The sequence below is a fragment of the Palaemon carinicauda genome, chromosome 1, assembly GCF_036898095.1.
Source record: "Palaemon carinicauda isolate YSFRI2023 chromosome 1, ASM3689809v2, whole genome shotgun sequence".
In the NCBI taxonomy this organism is placed as follows: domain Eukaryota; kingdom Metazoa; phylum Arthropoda; class Malacostraca; order Decapoda; family Palaemonidae; genus Palaemon; species Palaemon carinicauda.
In genome coordinates, this window is record NC_090725.1 from 103,495,284 (window position 1) to 103,507,598 (window position 12,315).

General features: G+C 37.1%; 1 long non-coding RNA gene across 3 annotated transcripts in view; it reads right to left on the reverse strand.

Annotated features, from left to right (window-relative positions):
• LOC137642722 (uncharacterized) overlaps positions 1-12,315 on the reverse strand; it is an 80,545-nt gene that overhangs the window by 50,077 nt on the left and 18,153 nt on the right. For all 3 annotated transcript variants that reach the window (XR_011044845.1, XR_011044848.1, XR_011044847.1), the window contains exons 3-4: positions 4,077-4,199; positions 1,380-1,447 (exon numbers count right to left, since the gene is read on the reverse strand). This is a non-coding gene — a long non-coding RNA (uncharacterized lncRNA). The remainder of the gene's footprint in view (positions 1-1,379; positions 1,448-4,076; positions 4,200-12,315) is intronic.

Consider the following 12,315-nt stretch of genomic DNA (forward strand, 5'->3'; position numbering starts at 1 on the left):
TTGAGGAGCAGTGGGAAGAGTTAGAAAGAGTGAGTGAGCCAAGTGAGAGTTCATTGAATAGTCCAATAGTACCTGTGTGGAAGCTGGATGAAAGATGGCAAATGTGTATGGCTTTTATATAGGTCAATAAGGTTACTGTGAAATATAGGTTTCTAATGTGTGATTTATCAGTGCTTATACACAGTAGTATGCATGGGATGAAAGTGTTTACTATAGTACATCTAGCTCGTATTAGCAAACGCCAGCAACAAAAAGATCAATCACTGCCTTATAAGAGCTAAAACACACAATAATCTAAAAATTAGATTGACTAATGTACTGCTGCTTTTCAAAGAACGTTGTTAATCTATTAAAGGGCATATGATTTAGTGCAGTGTTAGGGAAGTTGGAAGAGGTAAGAGTGAGAGTATCAAAAATTGAGTGGTTTGCTGAAGGTGTGTGTTTTGGGGACAGTGTATGCATCTAGATTTAAAAAAGGCTGAAAATTTTGTTAAGCAAAGGCAAGAGTAAACTAAAACAAGGACAGTGAGAGTTGAGAGATGTTTTAGGATTAATCTAATTTGAAATACTGCAGAATACACTCAGTATTTGAGTGGTGCTCATTATAAATAGATTCTAGAGAAGTAGCATTATGATCGTAATTATGAGTCGAGTGATTTGGATGAGATGTCCAAATTATATGAAAAAATAAAAAATAATTTTGTTTGTTTGGATAATCCAAAATGGGTTTGCATTTTTGTATATGGTAATGGTGTTCCCATCTCTGAATGGAACAGTATTTTAGGAGAAATTGGGAGATTTGCTAGTTCGTTGTGGGATAGTATATGGAGATGATTTGGGCATACTCTTCGCACTCCCCAAGAGAGATTAGCTCACCAAAGGTTCAGCTGGGGTCTACAAGGCACTAGAAGAGTTGGAAGACCAGACCTACATGGCTGAGGACTATGAAGCGCGAAGTAGATGATGAATGAAGTAGTATTAAATTAAAAGCTCAAGATAGAGAAGACTGTGAAATCTAACAGAAGTATATGTCTACATATTTTTCTGTGAATAGTGCAATCACAATGTGTATAATTGTGCATGACACACATGAACATATGGGTAGGTTCAAGTTGAGACAATGTATGAAAAAAGACGTTCACCATTTTCGAGTAGGATCTGAATGACTGCCATGACAAAGGGCTTAGTCATAATTATCAGAGGATTTTTGCAAATAAATGGGAAAGAAGCATATGTTTAAGATAGCTTATTGGGTGAGGAAAGACTGGAATAATTAGAATGAATTTCACAAATTTGGTTTGTGTTAATGTATTTTATGACACTCTAAGAGTGAATAGTACCTAAAATAAAACAGTCACATTTCCATATGAACACCTTACCTGTAATTAGTGAAGTGAATCTCTCCAGTTAACGTATCTTCGTGAAAACTTGGAAAATACCAGTAATTCTGAAAGAAAGTAAATGAATTAGATTTCTTATACTTTTAGCTGAATTACATTTTAGTCATTGCACATAAAACACATTATTATTATTATTATTATTGTTATTATTAGTATTATTATTATTATTATTATTATTATTATTATTATTATTGATAGGTAAGATATAGCCCCTGTTGTAAAATCAGGGTGCCATAAGCCCAAAGGCTCCAACAGGGAAAATAGCTCAGTGAGCAAAAGAAACAAAGAAATGGATATTTTAAGAACAGTAACAACATTAAAATAGATCTTTCATAAATGAACTATTCACGTTCCACCCATTCAACGACCTGATTAAGAAAATCCTTCCACAGTCTGGTTCACAGCAGGAATAAAACTTCTAGAATATGGTGTGTTATTGAGAGCTTTCTGATGGAAAAGGCAAGACTGTTGAAATTAACTGCATACTATCTAGTATTAAGAGCAGCTGAGCGACGATACCAGAGATTAATATCTAGATCAAGAATAAGAAATTCAATAAACCGCCAGTTCTTGTCCAATAAATCAAGATGAGAATCACCAGTTGAAGACCAAACAGGAGAACAATATTCGAAAAAAGGTAGAATGAAAGAATTAAAACTTTTTCATAATAGATTGATCATCAAAAATCTTAAAAGACTTTCTCAATAAGCCAATTTTTTGTGCAATTGAAAAACAGATTGAAAATGTTTCTATAAAGTAAATTTGCTATAAGAATCACACCCAAAATTTAAAGAGTCGTATAGTTAATGAAACATTATCAATGCAGAAATCTAGATGTTGAGGAGACACTCTTTCGACCTATTGACATTCAACTTCCAGCATTATATACTGACTTAGCTAATCTCTCACAAGAGACTCAGCAACCACAAATCTACATTCAGGAGATTATATTGAAGCAAAAAAAAAAGTCATCATCATCTATACTTGCAACAAACTTGAGTTCTAAGCGAAACCACGTGTATATAGTAGGAGAAGTAATGGGCCAAGAACACTACCCTGAGAAACACCGGATATATTCCTATACTCAATATGGTGCTCATCAACAACAACTCTTTGCAATATATTTCTTAAAAATTCAATAACAATGGTAAAAAAAAGACACCCCATTCCCAACTGTTTAAGTTTGAAAAGAAGTGTTTCATGATTAACGAGGTTTAAGGCAGCACTAAAATTGATGCCATCCATACGAACTTTCTGATCACAATCAAGGGATTTCTGTACAGCATTGGAGATTGTAAGAAGAGCATCACATGCTCCAAGGCCTCTCAAAGCCAAATTTCAGACTAGGGAACAGATGATCAATCTCTGCACTCATATCTAGACAACTTTAGATAACATGGGAGCTACGGAAAATGGGCAGTAATCACAGCTTGGCTAGAGCTACCACAAATACATTTACATAATAGAGTAACATTGCCAATCTTCAACAAGTGCTAAAAGAACCTTATCCTAACTTGTAGTAACAGTTAACTTTAGAGCTAAGAAATCTAGTCTTTATAAAAAGCAAAGGAAAAATACCATTTGAGTCTACACCTCCAAAAGCATCAAGGTCATTCGAGAGCGCTTTAATTTCACGAGATTAAAAAGCTAAGTTAGTTAGTTTAGCCTCAGGAAAACAGGAATGCAGAAGACCAAGTTTCTCATTACTCTGTTTACTGTCAAACACATCACCCAAAAGTGTTACCTTTTGTTTTGGACAATGCGTGACTGAGCCAGTTGTTTCAAGTAAAGGAGGAATTGTTGCGTCTACACCAAAGAGTGCAGATTTAAGGATAGCCCACCACTTATGCTTCTGTGTTGTACCAGAAAGGGCGTCTTTTCTGGTTAAATTGTACTCCTTTTCAGTTGAACCATAAACTCTGAACAACAGTTCTTACCTGAGTATAGGTATTCAAAGTCAAATCTGATCTGTTACCCTGTAAAAGATGATAGGCCTCCTGCTTCTCCAAATAAGCACGTCAACAATCATCATTAAAACATGGTTTGTCCTTCACTCTGTACCCTAACGCATCAAAAGTGCTACCCATACCGATTATGTTGACTAGATTATTATAATTACTTGATAAGCTACAATCCTAGTTGGGAAAGCAGAATGCTATAAGCTCGAGGACTCAACCAGGGAAAATATTATACATTGTGACCAATTCATGTTAAAAAAAAAAATTACTTAAATGTCATTCCAGTCTGTTTGAGATTTTATATAAATCTTACATTAAAATATACATCAGGGACAGGTTGTTCTGTCTTTACCACTAATGAAATCAAAGCATGATCAGATGACCCAAAAGGAAAATCAACCTTACTTGTTATAACGACAGGGAAGTCGGTGTGAGTAGCTTCACTTATGATTTGCCCACAGCCTAATTCAGAGGCAAAGTCTCTCCTACTGATCACCATGATCAGTAGGAGAAACAAAACTTAACTACTCTCTATGGTGAGCATTAAGAGAGAGAGAGAGAGAGAGAGAGAGAGAGAGAGAGAGAGAGAGAGAGAGAGTGAGTTACAATATATCAAGTATATTATACTGTTATGTTTAAAAAACTTCTATTTCCCTAAACCTAAATCATCACTACTACTACTACTAGCCAGGGTCCCAGAAGGCCAATCAGAACTCACGTGCAACAGGGAGCAAACCCAAGATAAGTTGGGCAGCAAGATGAAAGAAGGGGAGTATGAACTGTGATATAGTTAAAGTGCACTTGCACTTGACAGCTGGATGGCGATCTCACTCCATCAGATCTGGAAAAGGGAAAACAGATTAGCAGTCTTATTTCCAGCCATAAAAGTCAATTTCAAGGCAATAGCCTATAATCACTTTTGTGTTGGACACTTCTTAATATTATTATTATTATTATTACAATTATTATTATTATTGTACAGTTCATAGGCTATCACAACTAAACCCTCCCCTCTTGTCAACCCAGGAAGGAAGAGGAGAGAATCTCTCCTCCTATTTTCTGTAGTGCCTGCACTGACAGTGTGCTGATAGCCAGCTTTCACAGCCATGACACACTGCTGCCTGATTTGTCTCGTTGCTAAACTGGTGTTCTGATTAGATAAGTTACAACCTGAGGAGGAAAAACTGATGGGGTGTCTCACCCTGATTCCCAGAGTTCATAGCTCACTAGACATGCACAACACTTCACCATTGGAAACAAGTCATTGACGCCGACTGGCATGTTTCCCTTGACATAAAACATTGCATAATAGATTATTTTTATTATCATTACTAAGATACAACTCTAGTTGGAAAAGCAGGATGCTACAAGCCCAAAATTTCCAACAGGGAAAATAGCCCAGTGAGGAAAGGAAATATGGAAAACTATATGGAGAGTAATGAATATATATTATAAGATCTTATGATAGATCTGGTATATATCAACTATAAAAAGAGACTTGTGTCAACCTGTTCAACATAAAAACATTCGCTGTAAGTTTGAACATCTGAAGTTCCAAAGATTCAACTGTCTGATTAGGAAAATCATTCCACAATATGGTCATAGCTGGAATGAAACTTCTATGAATATTGTGTAGTACTGACCTTAATAATTGCGATTGAGAGGGCAAGACAGTTGGAACTAACAGCATATCAAGAATTGTTTACCATTAGGGACTACAGTATACTTAAGCTGGTTTTGCAACGTCTCTACTTGCAAACCTACCCAATTTAATGATGCTCTGTGCTAAGACAGACCACATTTCCCTATCAGAACTGATCACGGAAACTCTTTGTACACCTGAACACATTAAAAGACAAAACATGACTTCATAAGCAGCACATCAAACTCTGATGATATAAATAAACAGTTCAAAGACTTTGTTATATATGCAGCAGTACTCCCTAAAATGAATGGAGACCCAAATCCTATAAAAGCAAGACTGTTCTTTGCCTTGCAAGCAACTGCAATCATAAAAACTCTAGAAGAATCGACGAACAGGCAAGATAACACCGATATGCATATACACTGAAGTTCAACCTTGTACACCAGGGTTAAAATCTCAGTGAAGATGTAAACTTAATATTGTCAACAATAAGAAAAAATCATAGTAACAATTAGTGGGATCCCTGAATCAAACGGGAAATTAAGAGTTCTTGCTCAGCTCAGCAAATGAATACGGCTAGACTTGTTATCCTACCCCTCTAAGGACTGCATTTATAAATTGAGCACATAAGCTCTAGGGAATAGGGGTCATGCATAGCCAAGGGTATATATACATTCAGTGTATTAAGAGAGGTCGGACAGCAGGGTGGAAGGAAGCAGACAGAAGAGATACAGAAAAGACAGCAGTATGGCAAATCGCCCAACACGTAATTGAGACATGTGCTCTACCCCACCCTACAATTATAAACACTTTCTTTTACTTTCCTCGATGTTTTATTCGATTTTCAGCTGTTCTCCACTTACTTTCTCTTCATTCCTGTAATTCACGTCTCCCCTAACTTCTCTAGTATTCTTTCGCAAAATTTTCCATGCTTTATGTCTTCTTTCGCAAAATTTTCCATGCTTTATGTCTATGTACGTAACCTTTTCTACCAAATCCATCACCCCTAAAACGTAAGGGTCAAACATTTCATTATTTGAAATTATTTAGTTATATATTTTATACATTTATTCATATTCAGATAATACCCTGGTAGCCTTAAACCTACTATTTAATTACCTGTATTAACTTTAGTTACCTTTATAACTATTTAATTGATAAATGTTTTTAGGTTTTTAGTTTATGAATTATCTTTTAATGTTGTTAATGTCTTTTTAAATACTCAGTTGTAATTTTCAATTACTTATCATATCGTTTATTTATTTCCTCGTTTCCTTTCCTCGCTGGGCTATTTTTCCTTGTTGGAGCCCTTGGGCTAGCATCTTACTTTTCCAACTAGGGTTGTAGCTTGGCTAGCAATAATAATAATAAAAATTAGTTTAATATATTATGTTGCTTAATTCAAACCTCGCAGATTCACAATCTCTTCAAGCAAAGTTATATCAACTTTACATGTGTCTATAAGAGGAATAAAGTTTATGTAATCCTTATTATAATGATATTACACTCAGCAATTTCTCGCAGAAATTGACACACAAATCTAGTACCGTGGCCACTGGGATTCCAAACCACGGTAGCAATTAAAACAATAATGTATTTTGACTAAGTGACTGCAGACATCCTAAGCTGCCCAGCTTTCACTCGACTTGTCTTATTGTTATTAACATGTACACCAAGAAAAAAAAACCGTAATTGCAATCGGAAATTCTCCGTAAAAATAAATTTTCTCAGCCATATTTCAGTAAAATACAGGCAACCGTAATTTTACTCTTTGTTATTATCTTTTACGGTTTGGTAACCGTAATATCACTCATTTACGTCAATGTATCGGTTTTTAAAACGGTAAATGCCTGGCAACATTTATTCCAGGATTTTTACTGTATTTTACGGAAAATTTTTTAACTGTAGTCAGTGACTGACAGAGAATGCTTAACGATTCTGTAATGCAAATATTTCAGGTATTACGTGACTTGTCTTTATATAATCTACAAAATAAAGTAAAATCTAATATAGTAATATGAAGACGATTCGTAATTGCTCTCCGATGATTGACTGCCCAAACACTTGTGTTCCCTGAAATACTTGCTTGTATATGATGAATTGTTACATACCAGTTGTAGATACACTATCTTAAGAAAATGAATTGTTATTGGACTCCCAAAGTTCATTATTCTAGCCAATAACTTTACTGTTAGAATGTTACATCGAATAACACAACAAATGTGTCTATGCAACGTAATTATAATTTAGAATCATTACTGAAAATATTACGATACTGATGAATCGATATTGAATTACTTTCAAACAAAATGCCTCCTTCCCCGTAACAGCTCTAAAAACCCACAGAGAGAGAGAGAGAGAGAGAGAGAGAGAGAGAGAGAGAGAGAGAGAGAGAGAGAGAGAGAGTCCTAGCTTGTGTTTAAGAGATAATTTTCAGTCTGGACAAAACACGATGTCAAACTAAATATCGACATTTATGTCAAGTTTGCGAGAATGGTAAAGCAGATAACACAACAAATATACTGAATAATTGTAAGTATTATAATAATGATAGAATTAGGAACGTAGGAAATTATATTTAATTTACGTTCATACAATTTTTAGTGCTTCCCCTGCCATCACACACCTTACAGCTCTAACAAGTGGTACTTCCCCTGCCCGGCGTCCCCTCCCCCCTTACAACCAAACTCTTCTACACCTGTAATTCTGGAATCTATAAATATTGGGGGTGACAGTAGGGGACCGGATATGACAGGGCATTTATATTTGACTGTACATTAGCAAAATTGGGTAGTTTTAACAGACGATAATGATAGGGACATCTGAATGCATTTTCACCATGAAAAACGAGATCAGTATGATCGTAAACTCTTAAAACGACTGATTTTGTGATAAATCCCTCAACAAATAGCGATATTTATTTCAGAAGCAGCTCTTCTGAAAGATACTTAAAATTTTAAAATGACATCTTCGCTTTTATGGTTTTAATTGAGTTTCATTTTTTTTTTATTTACAATACACGATATCATTGTCAATGACCTCAGATGTCAGGATGCCAGAAAACCCGAAATCAATCAATCAACAAATAGCGAAGCTTTGTGGATTTCAAAATTAGGGACTGGTCACAACAAGGAGCCAAAAGGGGGGAGGGGTTTCCACGGGTTGAAAATTTTTGAACCCCATCATTCTGATATTTTAAGCCTAATTGTGACCAAACGAAGCTAAATAAATCAATTTCAACAAGCAAGGCCTACGGGGTGAAACATGGCACCGCACTATAGACGATAAACTAATTTTGTAGGTCCTGTAGGGCACAGGATTCCCCTGCGGGATATGATCAGGAAAGCAGCCCTTCGTGTAAGTAATTAAGTAAGTAAACAAGCAAATAAGTAAGCAAGCAAGCAAATAAGCAAGTAAGAAAGAAATTAAGCAAGCAAGCAAGGAAGTAAATAAGTAAGTAAAGTATCCCTTCCTTAACTGTCTGGGTCATGTAATAATGAATCTATTAACCCCTTTCACATAATTATTATTATTATTATCATTATTATTAGCTAAGCTACAGCCCTACTTGGAAAAGCAAGAGGATATAAGCCCAAGGGGTCCAACAGGGAAAAATAGCCCAGTGAAGAAAGGATTTAAGGAAATAAGCGATATCAGTAGTAATGAATAATTGAAAAAATATTTTGAAAACATTAATAAACAGATAATTCATATAGAAACTATAAAGACTTATATCAGCCTGTTCAATATGAAAACATTTGCGGCAAGTTTGAACTTTTGAAAGTTTTCTGATTCAACTACCCGATTTGGAAGATCATGCCACAACTTGGTCACAGCTAGAATAAAACGTGTAACAACTCAAGATAGTCTGGTGCAAGAGCAACGGACCAAGGAGATTCTAGCACTTTTTGAAACTCTAGGCTGAGTCTTGGTTCAGCCAACAAGTTTTTGGATTTGTATAAATACATTAGGTACCGTAAGTTCCTCTATTCTTGTTAAATGGCAATTACTAAAAATTTCATTCGGTGTTCATTGATTACGTTGACTGATAACCAACTAACCCCGAGAGAGAGAGAGAGAGAGAGAGAGAGAGAGAGAGAGAGAGAGAGAGAGAGAGAGACTTTCATTTAAAGATGTTGAGTTCATAGCATTGCTATTGGAGAGAGAGAGAGAGAGAGAGAGAGAGAGAGAGACTTTCATTTAAAAGATGTTGAGTTCATAGCATTGCTATTGGAGAGAGAGAGAGAGAGAGAGAGAGAGAAAGAGAGAACTTTCATTGAAAAGAGAGAGAGAGAGAGAGAGAGAGAGAGAGAGAACTTTCATTGAAAAGAGAGAGAGAGAGAGAGAGAGAGAGAGAGAGAGAGAGAGGAGAGAGAGAGAACTTTCATTGAAAAGAGAGAGAGAGAGAGAGAGAGAGAGAGAGAGAGAGAGAGAGAGAGAGAGAGAGAGAGAGAGAGAGAGAGAGAGAGAGAGAGAGAACTTTCATTGAAAGAGAGAGAGAGAGAACTTTCATTGAAAAAAAAGAGAGAGAGAGAGAGAGAGAACTTTCATTGAAGAGAGAGAGAGAACTTTCATTGAAAAAAAAGAGAGAGAGAGAGAGAGAACTTTCATTGAAGAGAGAGAGAGAACTTTCATTGAAGAGAGAGAGAGAGAGAGAGAGAGAAATTTCAATTGAAAAGAGAGAGAGAGAGAAAGAGAGAGAGAGAACTTTCATTGAAAAGAGAGAGAGAGAGAGAGAGAGAGAGAGAGAGAGAGAGAGAGAGAACTTTCATTGGAGAGAGAGAGAGAGAGAGAGAGAGAGAGAGAGAACTCTCATTGAAAAAGAGAGAGAGAGAGAGAACTCTCATTGAAAAAAAGAGAGAGAGAGAGAACTCTTCATTGAAAAAAGAGAGAGAAGAGAGAACTTTCATTGAAAAGAGAGAGAGAGAGAGAACTTTCATTGAAAAGAGAGAGAGAGAGAGAGAGAGAACTTTCATTGAAAAGAGAGAGAGAGAGAGAGAGAACTTTCATTGAAAAGAGAAGAGAGAGAGAGAGAGAGAAGAGAGAAACTTTCGTGAAAAGGCAGAAGAGAGAGAAACTTTCATTGAAACGGCAGAGAGAGAGAGAGAGAGAGAGAGAGAGAGAGAGGAGAGAGAAGAGAGAGAGAGAAGAGAGAAACTTTCATGGAAACGGCAGAGAGGAGAGAGAGAGAGTGAGAGAGAGAGAGAGGAGAGAGAGAGAGAGAGAGAGAGAGAAACTTTCATTGAAATGGCAGAGAGAGAGAGAAACTTTCATTGAAATGGCAGAGAGAGAGAGAGAGAGAGAAACTTTCATTGAAACGGCAGAGAGAGAGAGAGAGAGACTTTCATTGAAAACGGCGGAGAGAGAGAGCGAGAGAGAGAGAGAGAAACTTTCATTGAAAAGGCAGAGAGAGAAACTTTCATTGAAAAAGGCACAGAGAGAGAGAGAGAGAGAGAGAGAAACTTTCATTGAAAAGGCAGAGAGAGAAACTTTCATTCAAAAGGCAGAGAGAGAAACTTTCATTGAAAAGGCAGAGAGAGAAAACTTTCATTGAAAAGGCACAGAGAGAGAAACTTTCATTGAAAAGGCACAGAGAGAGAGAGAGAGAGAGAAACTTTCATTGAAAAGGCATAGAGAGAAAACTTTCATTGAAAAGGCACAGAGAGAGAGAGAGAGAGAGAGAGAGAGAGAGAGAGAGAGAGACTTTCATTGAAAAGGCAGAGAGAGAGAGAGAGAGAGAGAGAGAGAGATAGAGAAACTTCCATTGAAAAGGCACAGAGAGAGAGAGAGAGAGAGAGAGAGAGAGACTTTCATTGAAAAGGCACAGAGAGAGAGAGAGAGAGAGAGAGAGAGAAACTTTCATTGAAAAGGGCACAGAGAGAGAGAGAGAGAGAGAGAGAGACTTTCATTGAAAAGGCACAGAGAGAGAGAGAGAAGAGAGGAGAGAGAGAGAGAGAAGAGAGAGAGAGAGAGAGAGAGAGAGAGAGAGAGAGAGAGAGAAACTTTCATTGAAAAGGCACAGAGAGAGAGAGGGAGAGAGAGAGAGAGAGGGAGAGAGACTTTCATTGAAAAGGCACAGAGAGAGAGAGAGAGAGAGAGAGAGACTTTCATTGAAAAGGCACAGAGAGAGAAAGAGAGAGATACTTTCATTGAAAAGGCAAAGAGAGAGAGAGATAGAGATACTTTCATTGAAAAGGCACACAGAGAGAGAAAGAGATAATCTTCATTGAAAAGGCAAAGAGAGAGAGAGAGAGAGAGACTTTCATTGAAAAGGCACAGAGAGAGGAGAGAGAGAGAGAGAGAGAGAGAGAGAGAGAAATTTTCATTGAAAAGGCAGCAGAGAGAGAGAGAGAGAGAGAGAGAGAGGAGAGAGAGGAGAGAGAGAGAGAGAGAGAAATTTTTCAATTGAAAAGGCAGAGAGAGAGAGAGAAAAAAAAAAACTTTTCATTGAAAAGGCAGAGAGAGAGAGAGGAGAGAGAGAGAGAGAGAAACTTTCACTGAAAAGGCAGAGAGAGAGAGAGAGAGAGAAACTTTCATTGAAAAGGCAGCGAGGAGAGAGAGAGAGAGAGAGAGAGAGAGAGAGAGAGAGGAGAGAGAGAGAGAGAGAGAGAGAGAGCCTTGGTTAGTGGGCGAGGCTTCACCTACGAACTATCATACTCCGTACCTGACCAATTAATGGACCAATCAATTAACGGTTTAAAGATCACTCATGAATGGCAGGGGTAAGGGACAGTGACATTGCCCTATCGAGCAGGACAATGCTCTAGAGACTGACCATATATACATACGAACAGCGCCCAAGCTAGAACCAAGGAGGGCCAGGCAATGGCTGCTGATGACTCAGCAGATAAGACCTATAGGCTACCCCAAAAACCCCATCCTTACATCAAAAGGATGGTGATGTTGCAGTTATCAAAGAAAACTAACGAGTTGAGAGGAATTTGACCCCCAAATCTGACGTTCTCCAGTAAGGGAAGTTACCAAATCGGCCACCACAACCTTGATAACCTAAATATTTATCAGATTTGCCAATTTGTTCTATACAGGCTGGTGTTGGTGCCAGGGATGACATTCATTATAAGAAATAATTCATAAACAGACGGAGGAGATTTGTAGCATGAAAAAGTTGAATGTCTCGCATGACCAGCGTTTACACTTGACCATATGCTCAGTACCTTAGATACTAATACCTTTTACCTTAAATTACTTAAAACTGTTCAAATTTCCTTAAGTTTGCGGCTAGTAAAAACAGAAATTACCTTAGATTTACCTTGGAAATATCATCACCTTGAAACCATTCAAATTACCTCAA